The sequence below is a fragment of the Tamandua tetradactyla genome, chromosome 10 (assembly GCF_023851605.1).
Source record: "Tamandua tetradactyla isolate mTamTet1 chromosome 10, mTamTet1.pri, whole genome shotgun sequence".
Classification (NCBI taxonomy): Eukaryota; Metazoa; Chordata; class Mammalia; order Pilosa; family Myrmecophagidae; genus Tamandua; species Tamandua tetradactyla.
In genome coordinates, this window is record NC_135336.1 from 57,314,210 (window position 1) to 57,333,411 (window position 19,202).

A 19,202-nucleotide genomic window follows, 5' to 3' on the forward strand; every position below is an offset into this window, starting at 1 on the left:
ACATAGAGGACTTTGAACAGTGCCTGAAACAGTAAGCACTCAATCAACACTAGCTATGATGCTGGTGATAAAACTTTCATAATTACATCTTTGGATTTATACTGTTGGTTCCATCAATCATAATTATAGACCGCAGCAATCTTTTCTCTTTCCATTTGCCTCTCCCCTTCTAGGAAATACAGCTTTTCAAAAAAGGTATTTTTGTTCTACATAATAATTGGCTTGATGTTTTATTGCTAATTTTGTTAGAAAAATAAGGGAAAAATACAAGTAGGCTGCTGTTCACAAAATTGGATTTTCTATACACTAATACTGGGTCAAGCAGTCAGGTTGGACATGAATAGTGAGGAGAATGGAGTCAAATCCAGGAAAACAATAATATGAAAGTAAGAGTGACCAAAGGGTTGACAGGGTCAACATGAAAAAGAGAAGCAAATGCTAGAGTGAGAAAAGACACATTGTAGTTTACCTTCTTATAATACAGAACCCCAAAGATATAGTTGAAACACTGAATTTTAGAGGTAAACAAGATAATAATAAGTTCTGGAGGTATTAAGTATCCTATTTACGATACACAATAAGAAAATTGTAACACTGAGGAATTTTTATTTAAGATTTCTTAACTATCATTCAAATGTTCTTCCCTCTATTTACATGGTAGGTGTAAAAATGAAGTGCCCATACCTAGGGACTTTAAACTTACTTATACATCTTCATAGAATAAAACCAGAGTGAAAATAATCAATTCTGACTTCTATTAACAGATGGCACTATTTGTCATGTACAATATTTTTCTCAACCTTTACGTTTTTCATTAAGCTGAAGAAGTTTTGATTTGTGGGCTAAACATTTTATCAAGTTGTAAAGTTTTAAACCACAGACAAGGTGGAAATATTCAGAATGGGAAGTTGATTATCATGGAAAGAAGAAAAGAATAAATAAGGAAAAGTTGTGAGAAAATGGGAAGTATTGTAAGTGTGCTATGGGATGAAATCTTTCCCAATAAAAATGATTCCTGATTCAAGAGAGTTGTGTCATTTCAAAATTGCTATGCCAATGCAGTTTGCTAATCAGAATAAAATTGAAAAATGACCCTTGAGATGAAAAATCTTCAAATTATGTGACTAGAGAAGATCAGCATAAAAGTAAGATGCCCATTAACTTAATGACATTTCTGGAAACACTTTCATGTATAAATTCATTAAATATTTATTGAGTAGCAACCATGTTCCGTGACCTTTTCAAAGTGGTTAGGGTTCATCAGTAAACAGAACAAAAAACCTTGCCCTCATGATGTCTACAGTGTAGTGTGCAATGAGCACAGTGGTAGAAAAGAAGGAAAAGAGAAAGGAGACAGTAAATTGTAAGCTTAATAAGTAAATAAATAAACATTATATAATATTGTATATTAGTTAGAATAGTGATTAATATGGGAAAATGAAACAAGCCAAGAAATTAAATAATTAAGGACATGTGTGAGGGGAATATGTTGAATAGAGCAGTCAGCATGTCATGGATTTGAGCAAGCACTCAAGGGTGTTAGCCATTTAGATACCTGGGGCAGGACTGTTCCTGGCAGAATAAACAGCCATGGCAAATGACTGTGGGATGAGAACATACTTGAGGAACATCAAGGTGGCCAGTATGACAAAAAAGGTGGGACTGAGATGGGGAAGAGTCCTGAAAGTTAAATCGTGTATGGCGTTGAAAACCAGTGTAAGCATTTTGGCATCATACAAAAGGGACAGTGAGGGGATCATTGGAAATATTGAGAAAAGGAAAACATATATTGTCTATATGTATTTATATAACCCTGGCTGTGTTGAGAGTAGATAGCAGAAGGATCAAATTGGCTAAATTTGAGCCTAAAATATAGTTCATACTAGAGTAGATGGAAATTGAGGAATTGTTAAAAGACTAAGTCTGGTGAAGGAGCTGGTGATAAAAGTTTTATCAAAAGCTACAGTTGGTTCCAAAGACTCAAGACTCTTTAAATTTGCACCCAAGGAGTAGCAAAGCAGAGTTTCCTTGGTTAAAGGTTTCAACAGATGGTCAATGTAGAAGAAAACGGTTCAAAGATGTCAACAGTTTCTAAGTCAACAAGGAAAAGAAAGGGAGGTCTGGTGCTTAGTCTTCAAAGGACCAGCTCAGACTCTTATTTGCTGGAAATTCATGAAGGGATGGCAACCTTAAATGCCTCTTATTCACTTTGGACACAACAGAGGCGCACTAAGTTCATCTGAACAATATGTGAGTCAAGGAAATTGTGTATACTATGAGAAGTCCATTTTTTCATACCATTAAAAATGTTTGCTTAATTTTTACAATCATGAGTATATACAGAGACTAAAAATAGTAGCATGACATGGTTATTTTTTTGAAAATTTTCTGTATAATAAAAATATCTCTCAAATATCTCTTTAAATGTGGTCTAAATTCCCTATTTCACATTTTTCTATAGGAGAAACTGTTATTTATGGACTCACATAAAGGTGTAATAAAATGTAAGATAACCTATTTCCATTTAGGTAAATATCTTTTTCCTCTCTTCCTCCCTTACTTTCTTCTTGCTTTTTCTTTCCTCCTTTCCTGTATTCCATCTTCCCTTAGACTCTCCCATCCTACATTTCTTCCTGTTCTTTTCCAAATATTAGGGTTTGCATTTTAAGATCATCCTTTGAACTAAAGAGAAAATATTTTAAGAAAATGCTTCTGGGGAAGAAGATTTTAAAGAGGACAGTAAACAAAAAATGGAAAGAAGCAATAGCAAGAACTACAAATAGAAAAAAAATCCTTTCAATAAAAATACTTAAAAAAACATGAAATAGGGTTTAAACCAAAAGAAAGAAAAAAAGAGCAGTTATAGAAATACAATTCTTAAAGATATCTAATTCATTTGTATGAAAAGAAGAAGTTCAAATATCACCTTGCATAATCCAGTGATAAATAAACGTTACTATTGAACCATACAATATTATTGTTTTTGAAATTCTAATGTCACTGAGAAAAAGAAAGATAAAAGAGCAATAACACAGAGCATCACCTGAACATTAGAAGAGTAATACCATGAATTCTAATAGGGAACCACTGTGGATTCTGAATTTCAAAAATATAAAGAAGTTTGTAAAATTTTTAAATGTCTTAAAACATGTGGGGAGAAGCTATTAGAAAAATAAGCAGCCACGATATGTATATGAAATGGATACCATATGGTAGTCTTCATACACATTCAGTATCTTTCATCAGTTTCCTCTTAACTATAATTCTCTAATCATTTCCACCTACATAGTTCCTTATTCTCAGCTTCCACTGATTTAGGATAGACCTGAACTCCTCAAGTAGGTATAAAATAAAAGTCTTTTGAATATGCTACAAAGCAAGCTAAGTACTAGAATCCCTTTTGGTTTTTTTATATCAACCAGAATAAAAGTGTAAAGAGAGACTGCTATAAAAACAGATAAGATTTCAATACCTGGCAAAGGAAATGTAAGTAGAAAAATTATCTCACCATAAAGAAGGATTTTAGTCACCATTAAATTTAAAATTATGTTGCAATACGAATATGATGAATATGACGGATGTTAGAAAATGGACTAAGTGGGTTGGTATTCCAATTATAGATGACTCAACTTTTTGCATTTTATAGATTTAAAATCAAATATAAAAGCTGATGTTATGTCATCTCCCAACATAAAAGTACATTTCAAATAGGACAAGACAAGATTCCTTCTATAATTGGAGTAGTTGCAATTTCTATAATGTGGTGAAATAATATTTTACTTTACTTCACATCACTTTACTCCACTTTATTTTTTTACTTGAGTATATCCAAAGTTACAAAGGTCAGTATCCACAAAGTAGCTACAGTATATTTTGTTGAAAGATTCTTATACTCCTGCTAATTTTCCAAAGTTTTGCACACTGCTTTTACAGAGTTTATTGGAACTGATATAATAATATTCTAGACAATTTTTCAAGGGTGTGCTCTATTGTTTCAAGGGTGTATCCTATTGTGAAAGTCTTAAATCAGAGTACATTTCCATTCATGGACATCTGTGGATGAAATTAATATTTCAACTCCAAATAAATACTCTTTGATATTTTACGTTAACTTTCAATTTATGCCACTTTTTACTCACATAATTTATATTTATTGCAGATAATTGTTAACACATAAAGGTTCATGTTATTAAAATTATTCAGTGAATATAAGTGCTGAAACCACAACAACCACCTTAAGAACCATTGACCAGCATGGGGAAATGCAAATACTTAAATATGTAAATTGAGGCACACCGTGATTCAACTCAATTAATATGAAACCCAGTTTTATTATTGAAAGGGACATTTATTAATCTCCTCTGTGTAGTAACATGTTAGTCTCTGTTCAAAACAAGCTCAGTAAAGTAGGAGTGGATATATACTTTATTACTATATAGTATTTATTTTTATTATCAGCTTTTTCTATTAAAAAATACTCAAATCATTCCAAATTATTGCAGCAGCTTAAAAGTGGAAAATTGAGAAGGCTGCACATTTATCCTAGAATGCTGCCAAAATGCAAAACCTCTTGGAAAATCTTTTTTGACACTGTCATGATAGACATTTTATAAGCCACATGAGAAAATTGCCTTCAGTGCTTTAAATCCATGCTTCATTCAATACTCTAAATGGCCTTTCTTCTTTTGTAATTCATTTTAGCCACAAGATTTACTTTAGATAGTTCTTAGCCCCTCTGAAAAGCAAGATTCAACTTAGGGGAAAAAAATCAAAACTCGTTGCTCTTGCATTTATTTAAAGAATGAACCATAGTTTTTGAACATTTATTTTGGTGCCTTGATTGAAACATCAGTCTCATTAATTAAGGAGGTAACTTAAAAGTGAAAAAAAGAAGAGAGATAGTGAGAGTTCTTTGAAGAATAGTACAGCAAAGACATAAGCTGTGTATTTTCTTTGAAAGTTTTTCCTTTTAAGAAATTGCATTCACCACGTAGGATTTCCTTTATTAAAATAAATGGCAGACACTATATTGAATCCGTGTCTTTTAGTACAGAGCAGTAAGACATTGTGGTTAAGAATCTTGAATTCAGACAGTGAGGTTGAAAGTCTGGCTCCAAAGCTTATTATTTGAGTGACATTGGCAAGTTTCAGACAATGTAGATAATTGTTGAGAGTTTTCAGTGAGATAACGTATATAAGGTGTTAGCATCATGTCTGGAGCATACTATTAAAGCGATTCATTTCTCCCACTTTCTCTTTATGTCTTAGCTCATGTATGTGTGTGTGTATGTGTGTGTGTATTTACTTGTATTTGTGTGTATTTTGTGTGTGTGTATGTCATTGTCATCGTTCGAACTTTACATATTTAAAATATGCTAAAGAGACTGCAAAAGTAGCTTACGTTGGTAGTAACTATACCTCTTTTACCACAGCAAAAGCAGTGAGCTGGAGTGAATCCTACCTTCCTAACTGGAAAAAAATCCAATTTGGAAAGAAAAGACATTATGGAGTTTGAGACCTTAATAGTTCCTTGTCAATTAGAAGATTTACTGAGTAGCTAGAAAATAAACAAAATGAAATAACTGCAATTACTCAAGACACAAATCTACTGTGGTTCAAGTCCTGGTAAGTATTAACACTGCAATTTTAAATTCTTTCTTTGTTCAGCTTATAGTCAGAAACATGGTGTGATGACAAAAATGAAACAATTTTCTCATGCCAAAGGGAAGTTGATATAATTGATAGAGAAAAATGCAGTCATATTGTAACACCATCTCAAACTGTAGCTAGGCAAAAATAAGTGAGTGGTCATTATTTACAGTTCCCAAAATTGTTCAAATTTTTTCTGAGGCTGGATTGCAAAAATTGATTATATTTCCCAGTTTCACATACAGTGATAGAAACATTCCTGCCCAACATACTTTCTTTAAATTTATATTTATACCATGTTAGCAGTAATGACTTACTAACAGAAAATGGGTTCTAGAGTGGTAGATATTAGAATTCAAACACCTCCCCGAACTTTCCATGTTGCATCCTTGGGCAGAACACCTCTGTCAACTTCCTTGTTTTTTTTCTTGGCTTGTTTGTTTTTTCCGCATGGCCAGGCACCGGAAATCGAACCCGGGTCTCCCGCATGGCAGGTGAGAACTCTGCCTGCTGAGCCACCGTGGCCCCCCCTGAACCACCGTGGCCTGCCCTTCGTTTCTTAATTGCAGATAATTGTAGAAGCTTATAAAAGTGCTTTGCTGATTAAATGAGATAGTCCACCTGTTTTTGTTTCCTAGGTTTCTCAAAGCAAAATACCATGAAAGGTTCAGTTTAACAATGGGAATTTATTAGCTTAAAGTTTTGAGGCTGAGAAAATATCCAAATCAAGGCATCATCAAAGCTATGCATTCTTCCCAAAGACTAGCTGCCAGTGATCCTTTGCTCCACCTTACCACGCGGCAAGGTGCCCAGTGGTGTCTGCTGTCTCCGCCTTCTCTTCCAAGTTTCATTGATTTCAGCTTCTTGCTTCTATGTCTTCTGTCTCCCTCTCCTCTCCTCTTTTCTCTTCTCTTTTCTCTTTCTCTCTCTCTCTCTGTCTCTTTCTGTGTATGCATTCTGTTTATAAAGGACTTCAGTAATAGGATTAAGACCCATGCTTAAATGAGGTGAGTCACACCTTGACTGAAGCAGCCTCATCAAAAGGTTCTATTTACAATGAGTTGATATCCACATGAATGGGTTAAATTTAATATTCTGTTTTTCTGGGATCATATAGCTTCAATCAACCCTCTGAACTCCTAAAATAAATGCTCTATCTATATGAAAAGATACTCATTCTATCACAATATCCCAAAAGCCTTAAGTCATTTCAGTAATAATTCTAAGTACAAAGTCTCATGAAAATTGGTTATAAGTGTGATCTTTGCTGGTGCACAATTCCCCTTTGTCTGTGGTCCTGTGAAATATGGAGAACAAGTTATCTGCTCCCAATATACAAAGGAGAAATAGACATAGGACAAAAATTCCCATTCCCATGGGGAGAAACTAGGAGGATAACAGGGATCACAGGTCCCAAATTATTCCACAATGTGGCACAACATACTCTATTAGATGTCAATGTCTGACAGTCATCTATGGAAGGATGTTTTGCCCTCTGGGAGTAATGGAGCAGCATACCCCAACCCTTCCAAGTGCTTATGCAGTGGCTATGATCTCCCCAAACACTGGGGTGAAGGCTTCACCTTTTCTAAGCACATGAATGATGGCCAGATTATTCAAAATCCCTGGGGAACTGGCTCAATTCTCCAAGAACACTAGGGTGAAGGCCAGACACAGACTCATCCTTCAAAAAACCGGGGTGGTGGCCACTTGTTCCACCCTCCCTAGCAGAACAGAAAGGCATATGCCCCACCCTCTCTGATGTCTGCGGCACCACACTTTCCCTGAACAATGGGGCAGAAGGTCAAGCTGCTCCAAGCCCTGGGCAGACTCACCCTTTCCACAAACATGGATAAGCTCATTCTCTTGGCCCAAGAAAATGTCTTCAACCCAGATCTCAGCTTCTCTGGTTCTGCCCTTGAAGTGATTTTCCTTCAATCTGTCTCTTTGCTGTCCCTTTTCGTCCAGGCTGGCAGTAATTCCATTCATACAAGTCTCACAAAACACTTGTGGGTTTTGCAGGTAGTAGATAGAGGTGCAAATCATCAGACAAAGAACTTTCCACAGATCCTTCCTGGATATCTGTACCTTCAGTCCTGACCTGCATTGAAATGGTCAACTGGTTCCATAGGTTCAGTTAAACCCTCACACGGAGCACTGTTCTGCAGGGACTCACTTACCAGATAAATCAAAATTTTTCAAACCATCAATTTCCAGTTTCTTTGTGCCCAGGAGTTCAGTTCTCATCTTATGCCTCTCCTCTCACATTGTACTATAAACTGCAAGGAGAAACCAGGACTCACTTTCTACACTTAAATTAGCAATCTCTTTGGTTAAATATCTATGCTCCTTACTCTCAAATTTTGCCTACTATCTGACATCACAACTCAATTTCACCAAGTTCTCTGTCACTTTAAAACAAGGATTGCCTTTTCTCCAGTTTTCAATAACACTTTTTTTTTTAACTAAGGCCTCATCAGAGGTACCTTTAGCATCTACCAAGAGTCTCATTAAAGCAACCTAAGATTTTTCTATCAAACAGTTCATAATTCTTCCAGCCTCTACCCATTACCCAATTCTAAAGCCATTTCTATATTTTTGGGGTTTGCTATGGCAGTACCCCACTCTCCTGGTATCAAAATCTGTTTTAGTTTCCTAAGCTGCTCAAAAGCAAATGCCATTAAATGAGTTGGCTTAAACACTGGAAATTTATTTACTCATGGTTAATCCTGGGCAAATGTTGAAATCAATCATTAGCAAGGTGATGCTTTCTTCCTGAAGGCCAGCTGTTGGCAATCCATGGCATCTCTGCCACTTGGCAAGGCATATGGTGGCATCTGCTGGTCTCTCCCTTCTCTTCCAGGTTTCACTGATTTCAGCTTCTTGTTTTTATGGCTTATACATATATATATATGTATGTATATGATGAGGTGCAAATCATCAGACACAAAGAAACTGGAAATTGATGGTTTGAAAAATTTTGATTTATCTGGTAAGTGAGTCCCTGCAGAACAGTGCTCCGTGTGAGGGTTTAACTGAACCTATGGAACCAGTTGACCATTTCAATGCAGGTCAGGACTGAAGGTACAGATATATTTGCACCTCATCAGAAGGTACATATATATTTATACATATATATATATATGTATAAATGCAAATGTATATGCATTTATACATATATATATATGTATAAATATTCATTCCATTTACAAAGGACTCCGGTAATAGGATTAGGACCATCCTGAATGAAGTGGGTCATATATTAACTGAAGTAGCCTCTAAAAAAGGTCCTACTTATAATTGGTTTAAATCCACAAGAACAGATTAAATTTAAGAACACGTTTTCTGAGGTACACATTTAGCTTCAAACCTCCACACCATCTAAAGAGTTTTGCATACTGCCTAAACATATTGCTCATTTAATAAATATTTTTCAATTTATTATTATTTTTATTATGCTATGATTATTTTTCTTTAATTCAACTTAGTTCATTTTTCCAAATGAAGTTTTCCTTACATTGCATTCCAGTTGATAGCATTTATCTAAATGTCAGTCTTATTTGAAATTCTCCTTTGTTCATTCCTGCAAACAATCACTAACCACTGCAAATTGATCCCATTTAATGTATCTCACACACACAAAAAAACTTGTGAGTTTTACTGGTCTCCCTAGTATCTGTTTTCCTGTCAGTGCGTCCTGTCTATTCTTGTTCAAAATGGGATTTCAGCCTCCCATGATAACCCCATTCCAACTGTTTTAATGCTTTACCTCTTCTAGTTTTTATGTAAAGAGAAATAGAACCTTCTTCAAAATCTGGCATATACATACTTTTACAAACATGTCATTCTTTATTGCTCTGTGACTTTACTTCACCTTTTCTTTGTTAATTCTGAACAACATGCCTTTATTTAGCAGTGTTTTAGGTGCGTGGAATGCCTTTCTACAAATATTCCATACCAACTACAGAAAGTTTACCAATACTAACAATTTTTCTTTGATGGCATCTCTAAACATTTAATTTTCAGCAAATTTTTCTTGTGTTTATCTTTGTCATTGCATCATTTGTTGATTAACCATATATTGTTTTAGTCCATTCAGTGATGTTTAATAGACCTATCCCATACCTTTTACTGAATTTTAATATCATCTGTTGCACACTCTGTTTTATAGGATTTGATATCTTTTCAGCACTTTTAACATATAATTAAAAATGTCTGCAACAAATATTTGTAAGAGAATTAATACTCAACAAAGCTCAATTCTTGGCTCTTGGGCAAGTAACAGGAATGGGATTTCATGTACTGTATGAAACAACAACAAAACAAAAAACATGTCTTTAAATGAGTCCAGTTTTCAAGCATCTAGATATCACGCAACAAAAAGCAGTGATCCTTGAGAGAAGGGAAATGGGTATGATGACAACTATAACACAAATCTTTTCAAGCTGTAGAGCGTGGAGGGGCAATCAAAGCAGAACTCAGCAAACTATCTAATTTGAGGCAAAGGAGCTTAAAATCCAGACCAAGGAAGCTATAGTTCAGAGAAGAAGAAAAAGAAAGGAAAGAGGTTATGCACAGACAGTCATAACTCTAGATCTGTGGAAGATCTTCAATTTTCAGCAGAGTAGTGATTAGACCATGTTTGAGGAAAACTCCTGAGGCCAGAGAAAGAACTACTTGACTACATTCGAAGTATCAGTCCTTGGTGCTCTCATAAGACAGGGAAATATGCATTTTCCTACTACAGAATGGAAAACCCAAAGATTTGTGGCGTATTAGTGAACTTAATAGAAGCGTCTTGCTTCAATAATAGGAGAATAATCACCTTTTGACAATATATTGCTCTGATTCTACCAAACAAACCTTAAAAACAGGAGTCACAAAGATAAAACCATTCACAAGTAACTTAACTGTGTCCCACAAAAAACCTCAAGAATATTCATAAGAATTTAAAAATATACAGCATCAAAGAAGGAACAGTTCACAATATCTGGCATCCAATAAAAACTTATAAAGCATGCAAAAAGCAGAAAAATACTGTTCATAATGAAATGAAAAATAATCAAAATCAACCCAGAATGTAATAGATGTTAGAATTAGCAGGCATGGATATTAAAAGTTATTATAACCATATTCCATATGTTCAAAAAGTTAAATACAAATATGAAGAATACAAGAAAGACTCAAATAAAAACTTTTAGAGGTAAAAATTACAGTGTCTGGTAAGAAAAATCCCTGGATTACAGTGGTGGTAGATTAGGCATTGCAATGGTTAAGATTCATAAACATGAAGGCATAATGATAGAAACTATGAAAAATGAACAACATATAGAAAAATAATTTTAAAATGTGATGAACATCCATGAACCCTATGACTAATTAAATTGGCTTAATATATCTGTAACTGAAGTTGCCAAAGGTAGGAAGAGGGGACAAAAATATTTGAAGTGATAATACCTGAAATTTTCCAAGTTTAAAGAAAACTACAAATCCACAGTTAAGAAGATCAGTGAATCTCATTCATAAGAATCACAAAGAAAATCCCACCCCAAGTCACATTATAAATTACCCAAAATTAGTGGCAGAGACAATGATTAAAGTAAACAGAAGAAAACACATCTTACTTTACAAAGAAAGAAAGATAAAGATCACAATAGATTTCTCATCATAGGGCAAGAGAAGCATGGAGCAAGATTTTTAAAGCACTGAAATAAAAAAAAAATGTCAACCTAGAATTTGCTACTCAGCAAAATGTCTTTCAAAAGAGAAGATGAATTAAACACTTTCTGAAAGCAAAGTTTAAATAATTCATTTTGGTAGACCTGAACTACAAGAAATATAGAATAAATTATTTAAGGCAGAAATAAAATTACATTACATAGAGCTACAGATCAATAGAGAGGAGTAAATAATCCAAAAATGGGGTGGGCTATGGTGGCTGAGCAGGCAGAGTTCTGGCCTGCCATGCTGGAGACCCGGGTTCGAGTCTTGTGGCCTGCTCATGTAAAAAAAAAATTTTAAAAATCCAAAAATGTAAACACATAGACAATCGTATATGACTTTTTCTTGCCATCCAAATCTCTTTAAAATAAATTGTCTTTTAAACCAAAGTGATAGCAATGTGTTGTTGAATCTGCCGCATATGAATAAAAGTAAAATGTTTGAAATCAATAGCAAAAAGTTCAGGGGGGCAGAAATGGAAGAATATAATTTTAAGATTCTCACACTAAGCATGAAGTAGCATAACATCACTTTAAGCTCACCTATATCAATAATCATATTAAATGAGAATAAACAGTCCAATTAAGTACAGATTAAATTAAACGCAAGACCTAAGTATATGCTGGCAAAAGAAACACACTCTAAATATAAAGACAAACAGATTGAAAGTAAAAGGATAGAAAAATATATGATGCTAAGTTAAAAAAACTGAAAATTGCTGAAATTGCTATATTGATATCAAAGTAGATTTCAGAAAAAGAATATTAATTAACAAAATAACAAAGGTCATCTCAGTCATACATGTTTATGCACATAATGAAGAAAAAATTGAGAGAACAGCAAGGAGAAATGGAGAAATCCAAAATAATAGGTGGAGATTTCAATAACAGTCTCTCAAAAATTGCAGAACAATTTGGGAGGAAATAGTAAAAACAGAAAGGACTTGATCAACACACTAAACCACTTTCAACTAATTGACATTAATGGACTGCTCTATCCAACAAAAGCAGAATATATGTTCTTTCCAGGTTCAGACAGACACTCATAATTATAGATCACACTGGGCCATAAATCAAGTCTTAATAAAATTTAAAATATTTGTATAACATATAAAGTACTTTCTCAGACCAAAATGGAATTAAATTAACAATAACAGAAATATTTCTGAAAAAAAAAAAACTTCAAACATTTGGAAACAAAACACTTTGAGATAAGTCAAAAAAGAAAGCAAAAGGGAAATTATAAAGTATTTTGAACTAAATGAAAATGAAAACTTAATTTAATAGAATTTGTGGGATACCACTAAAGCAGGACTTAGGAAATTTATAGCCCTAAATACTTATGTTAAAAGAAAGAGATGGGTCTCAGGGTGCATGGGTAGTTCAGTGGTTAGAAAGCCCACCTTTCAAGCGAGAGAACAGGCTCGATTCCCAGACCATGCGCCACCCACTCCCCCTCAAAATAAAAGGGTCTCAAATTAATGGCTTCAGTTTGCATTTTAGGGAACTAAGAAAAGTAGAACAGAGTGAATTACAGTTAAATCAAAGAAAGGAAATAATGATCAGAGCATAAATAATAAAATAGAAAAGAGAAAAAAAATAGAGAATATGAAAGAAATAAAAAGATGAGCCTTTGAGTAAATCAATAAAGTAAAAATCCGCTAACACAGTAATGAGGAAAAGGAAAAAGAAGCCACAAATAATCTATATCAGGAATGACAGAAGTGGTATTACTAACGATTCTTTAGATATCAAAATGATAACAAGCAGATACTGTGAAGTATTTTATTCCAATAAACATGACAACTTAGATGAAATAGAAAATTCCTCAAAAGATACGAACTATAAAGTTTATTCAAAGAGGAACACATAACCTGAGGAGCTCTATTTCTATGAAATAAATTAAATTTGTAAGAGAAGAGCAGAGTTAGAGATCTGACACTATTTATTACAAACCAGACAATTCAAGACAACGTGGTATTGGTATTAAACTAGACAAATGGATTATTAGTAAAGAATCCCACAATAGACTCACACATATATCACCTAATGATTTTCTATAAATATGCAAAGGGAATTTAGTGAAGAAAGAATAGTCATCTCAAAAACTGATGCCGGGACAGCCATTTCCCAAACTATGAACTTTAATCCATACTTCACAACATATATAAGCCTTAATTAAATGAATTACAGACCTCATCTTACAACCTAAAACTATGAAACCTATAGAATAAAACACAGAAGAGAATCATTGTGACCTTGGATTAGAACAGGGGCTGGCAACCTGCCGTCCTTTGACCAAATCCAGTGCTTTTACCCCCCACCCCTGGTATTTTGTGAATTGTGAGTTAGGACTATGTTTTACATTTTAAATATTGAAAAAAAAAGGATTATATTTCACGATGCATGAAAATTTTATAAAATTTAACTTTCAGACAATCATTATTAGAATATAGCACACATTAACTTATGTATAGTATGTGGCTGTTTTCACATTACAATGACAAAAATGATTAGTTGAGGTAATGACCATCAGGCACATGAAACCTAAGTTATTCAGTATCTAATTTATTAACAATAAATTGTCAACTCATGGTAAAGGCAAGTATTTTTTTTTAATTTTTTTAATTTTTTTTATTAACGGAAAGAAGAAAAAAAAAGAAATTAACACAACATTTAGAAATCATACCATTCTACATATGCATTCAGTAATTCTTAACATCATCACATAGATGCATGATCATCGTTTCTTAGTACATTTGCATTGGTTTAGAGGAACTAGCAACACAACAGAAAAAGATATAAAATGTTAATATAGAGAAAATAAATAAAAGTAGTAATAATAGTAAAACAAACAAACAAACAAACAAAAAACCTATAGCTCAGATGCAGCTTCATTCAGTGTTTTAACATGATTACTTTACAATTAGGTATTATTGTGCTGTCCATTTTTGAGTTTTTGTATCTAGTCCTGTTGCACAGTCTGTATCCCTTCAGCTTCAATTACCCATTGTCTTACCCTGTTTCTAACTCCTGCTGGACTCTGTTACCAATGACATATTTCAAGTTTATTCTCGAATGTCCGTTCACATCAGTGGGACCATACAGTATTTGTCCTTTAGTTTTTGGCTGGACTCACTCAGCATAATATTCTCTAGGTCCATCCATGTTATTACATGTTTCATAAGTTTATCTTGTCTTAAAGCTGCATAATATTCCATCGTATGTATATACCACAGTTTGTTTAGCCATTCTTCTGTTGATGGACATTTTGGCTGTTTCCATCTCTTTGCAATTGTAAATAACGCTGCTATAAATATTGGTGTGCAAATGCCCATTTGTGTCTTTGCCCTTAAGTCCTTTGAGTAGATACCTAGCAATGGTACTGCTGGGTCATATGGCAATTCTATATTCAGCTTTTTGAGGAACCGCCAAACTGCCTTCCACAGTGGTTGCACCATTTGACATTCCCACCAACAATGGACAAGTGTGCCTCTTTCTCCACATCCTCTCCAGCACTTGTCATTTTCTGTTTTGTTGATAATGGCCATTCTGGTGGGTGTGAGATGATATCTCATTCTGGTTTTGATTTGCATTTCTCTAATGGCCAGGGACATTGAGCATCTCTTCATGTGCCTCTTGGCCATCCGTATTTCCTCTTCTGGTAGGTGTCTGTTCAAGTCTTTTTCCCATTTTGTAATTGGGTTGGCTGTCTTTTTGTTGTTGAGTTGAACAATCTCATTATAAATTCTGGATACTAGACCTTTAACTGATATGTCATTTCCAAATATTATCTCCCATTGTGTAGGCTGTCTTTCTACTTTCTTGATGAAGTTCTTCGATGCACAAAAGTGTTTAATTTTGAGGAGCTCCCATTTATTTATTTCTTTCTTCAGTGCTCTTGCTTTGGGTTTAAGGTCCATAAAACCGCCTCCAATTGGAAGATTCATAAGATATCTCCCTACATTTTCCTCTAACTGTTTTATGGTCTTAGACCTAACGTTTAGATCTTTGATCCATTTTGAGTTAACTTTTGTATAAGGTGTGAGATACGGGTCTTCTTTCATTCTTTTACATATGGATATCCAGTTCTCTAGGCACCATTTATTGAAGAGACTGTTCTGTCCCAGGTGAGTTGGCTTGACTGCCTTATCAAAGATCAAATGTCCATAGATGAGAGGGTCTATATCTGAGCACTCTATTCGATTCCATTGGTCGATATATCTATCTTTATGCCAATACCATGCTGTTTTGACCACTGTGGCTTCATAATATGCCTTAAAGTCTGGCATCGCTAGACCTCCAGCTTCGTTTTTTTTCCTCAAGATGTTTTTAACAATTCGGGGCAACCTGCCCTTCCAGATAAATTTGCTTATTGGTTTTTCTAATTCTGAAAAATAAGTTGTTGGGATTTTGAATGGTATTGCATTGAATCTGTAGATCAGTTTAGGTAGGATTGACATCTTAATTATATTTAGTCTTCCAATCCATGAACACGGTATGCCCTTCCATCTATTTAGGTCTTCTGTGATTTCTTTTAGCAGTTTTTTGTAGTTTTCTTTATATAGGTTTTTTTTCTCTTTGGTTAAATTTATTCCTAGGTATTTTATTCTTTTAGTTGCGATTGTAAATGGGATTGGTTTCTTGATTTCCCCCTCAGCTTGTTCATTACTAGTGTACAGAAATGCTACAGATTTTTGAATGTTGATCTTGTAGCCTGCTACTTTGCGGTACTCATTTATTAGCTCTAGTAGTTTTGTTGTGGATTTTTCCGGGTTTTCGACGTATAGTATCATATCGTCTGCAAACAGTGATAGTTTTACTTCTTCCTTTCCAATTTTGATGCCTTGTATTTCTTTTTCTTGTCTAATTGCTCTGGCTAGAACCTCCAACACGATGTTGAATAATAGTGGTGATAGTGGACATCCTTGTCTTGTTCCTGATCTTAGGGGGAAAGTTTTCAATTTTTCCCCATTGAGGATGATATTAGCTGAGGGTTTTTCATATATTCCCTCTATCATTTTAAGGATGTTCCCTTGTATTCCTATCTTTTGAAGTGTTTTCAACAGGAAAGGATGTTGAATCTTGTCAAATGCCTTCTCTGCATCAATTGAGATGATCATGTGATTTTTCTGCTTTGATTTGTTGATGTGGTGTATTACATTAATTGATTTTCTTATGTTGAACCATCCTTGCATACCTGGGATGAATCCTACTTGGTCATGATGTATAATTCTTTTAATGTGTTGTTGGATACGATTTGCTAGAATTTTATTGAGGATTTTTGCATCTGTATTCATTAGAGAGATTGGTCTGTAGTTTTCTTTTTTTGCAATATCTTTGCATGGTTTTGGTATGAGGGTGATGTTGGCTTCATAGAACGAATTAGGTAGTTTTCCCTCCACTTCGATTATGTTGAAGAGTTTGAGGAGAGTTGGTACTAATTCTTTCTGGAATGTTTGATAGAATTCACATGTGAAGCCGTCTGGTCCCGGACTTTTCTTTTTAGGGAGCTTTTGAATAACTAATTCAATCTCTTTACTTGTGATTGGTTTGTTGAGGTCATCTGTTTCTTCTTGAGTCAAAGTTGGTTGTTCATGTCTTTCCAGGAACCCGTCCATTTCATCTAAATTGTTATATTTATTAGCGTAAAGTTGTTCATAGTATCCTGTTATTACCTCCTTTATTTCTGTGAGGTCAGTAGTTACGTCTCCTCTTCCATTTCTCATCTTATTTATTTGCATCCTCTCTCTTCTTCTTTTTGTCAATCTTGCTAAGCGCCCATCAATCTTATTGATTTTCTCATAGAACCAACTTCTGGTCTTATTGATTTTCTCTATTGTTTTCATGTTTTCAATTTCATTTATTTCTGCTCTAATCTTTGTTATTTCTTTCCTTTTGCTTGCTTTGGGATTAGTTTGCTGTTCTTTCTCCAGTTCTTACAAGTGGACAGTTAATTCCTGCATTTTTGCCTTTTCTTCTTTTCTGACATAGGCATTTAGGGCAATAAATTTCCCTCTTAGCACTGCCTTTGCTGCGTCCCATAAGTTTTGATATGTTCTGTCTTCATTTTCGTTCGCCTCTAGGTATTTACTAATTTCTCTTGCAATTTCTTCTTTGACCCACTTGTTGTTTAAGAGTGTGTTGTTGAGCCTCCAGGTATTTGTGAATTTTCTGGCACTCCACCTATTATTGATTTCCAACTTCATTCCTTTATGATCCGAGAAAGTGTTGTATATGATTTCAATCTTTTTAAATTTGTTAAGACTTGCTTTGTGACCCAGCACATGGTCTATCTTTGAGAATGATCCATGAGCACTTGAAAAAAAGGTGTATCCTGCTGTTGTGGGGTGTAATGTCCTATAAATATCTGTTAAATCAAGCTCATTTATAGTAATATTCAGATTCTCTATTTCTTTATTGATCCTCTGTCTAGATGTTCTGTCCATTGATGAGAGTGGTGAATTGAAGTCTCCAACTATTATGGTATATGTGTCTATTTCCCTTTTCAGTGTTTGCAGTGTATTCCTCACGTATTTTGGGGCATTCTGGTTCAGTGCGTAAATATTTATGATTGTTATGTCTTCTTGTTTAATTGTTCCTTTTATTAGTATATAGTGTCCTTCTTTGTCTCTTTTAACTGTTTTACATTTGAAGTCTAATTTGTTGGATATTAGTATAGCCACTCCTGCTCTTTTCTGGTTGTTATTTGCATGAAATATCTTTTCCCAACCTTTCACTTTCAACCTATATTTATCTTTGGGTCTAAGATGTGTTTCCTGTAGACAGCATATAGAAGGATCCTGTTTTTTAATCCATTCTGCCAGTCTATGTCTTTCGATTGGGGAATTCAGTCCATTAACATTTAGAGTTATTACTGTTTGGATAATATTTTCCTCTAACATTTTGCCTTTTGTATTATATATATCATATCTGACTTTCCTTCTTTCTACATTCTTCTCCATGCCTCTCTCTTCTGTCTTTTTGTATCTGACTTTAGTGCTCCCTTTAGTATTTCTTGCAGAGCTGGTCTCTTGGTCACAAATTCTCTCAGTGACTTTTTGTCTGAGAATGTTTTAATTTCTCCCTCATTTTTGAAGGACAATTTTGCTGGATATAGGAGTCTTGGTTGGCAGTTTTTCTCTTTTAGTAACTTAAATATATCATCCCACTGTCTTCTAGCTTCCATGGTTTCTGCCGAGAAATCTACACATAGTCTTATTGGGTTTCCCTTGTATGTGATGGATTTATTCTCTCTCGCTGCTTTCAAGATCCTCTCTTTCTCTTTGACCTCTGACATTCTAACTAGTGTCTTGGGGAACGCCTATTTGGGTCTAATCTCTTTGGGGTGCGCTGCACTTCTTGGATCTGTAATTTTAGGTCTTTCATAAGAGTTGGGAAATTTTCAGTGAAAATTTCTTCCATTAGTTTTTCTCCTCCTTTTCCCTTCTCTTCTCCTTCTGGGACACCCACAACACGTATATTTGTGCGTTTCACATTGTCCTTGAGTTCCCTGATACCCTGTTCAAATTTTTCCATTCTTTTCCCAATAGTTTCTGTTTCTTTTTGGAATTCAGATATTCCATCCTCCAAATCACTAATTCTATCTTCTGTCTCTTTAAATCTGTCATTGTAGGTATCCATTGTTTTTTCCATCTTTTCTACTTTATCCTTCACTTCCATAAGCTCTGTGATTTGTTTTTTCAGTTTTTCTATTTCTTCTTTTTGATCAGCCCATGTCTTCTTCATGTCCTCCCTCAATTTATCAATTTCGTTTTTGAAGAGGTTTTCCATTTCTGTTCGTATATTCAGCATTAGTTGTTTCAGCTCCTG

The 19,202-nt window shown here is 34.4% G+C and overlaps 1 protein-coding gene across 3 annotated transcripts in view; it reads right to left on the minus strand.

Moving 5' to 3' along the window:
* EPHA3 (EPH receptor A3) overlaps positions 1 to 19,202 on the minus strand; it is a 349,448-nt gene that overhangs the window by 148,927 nt on the left and 181,319 nt on the right. The window lies entirely within an intron of this gene.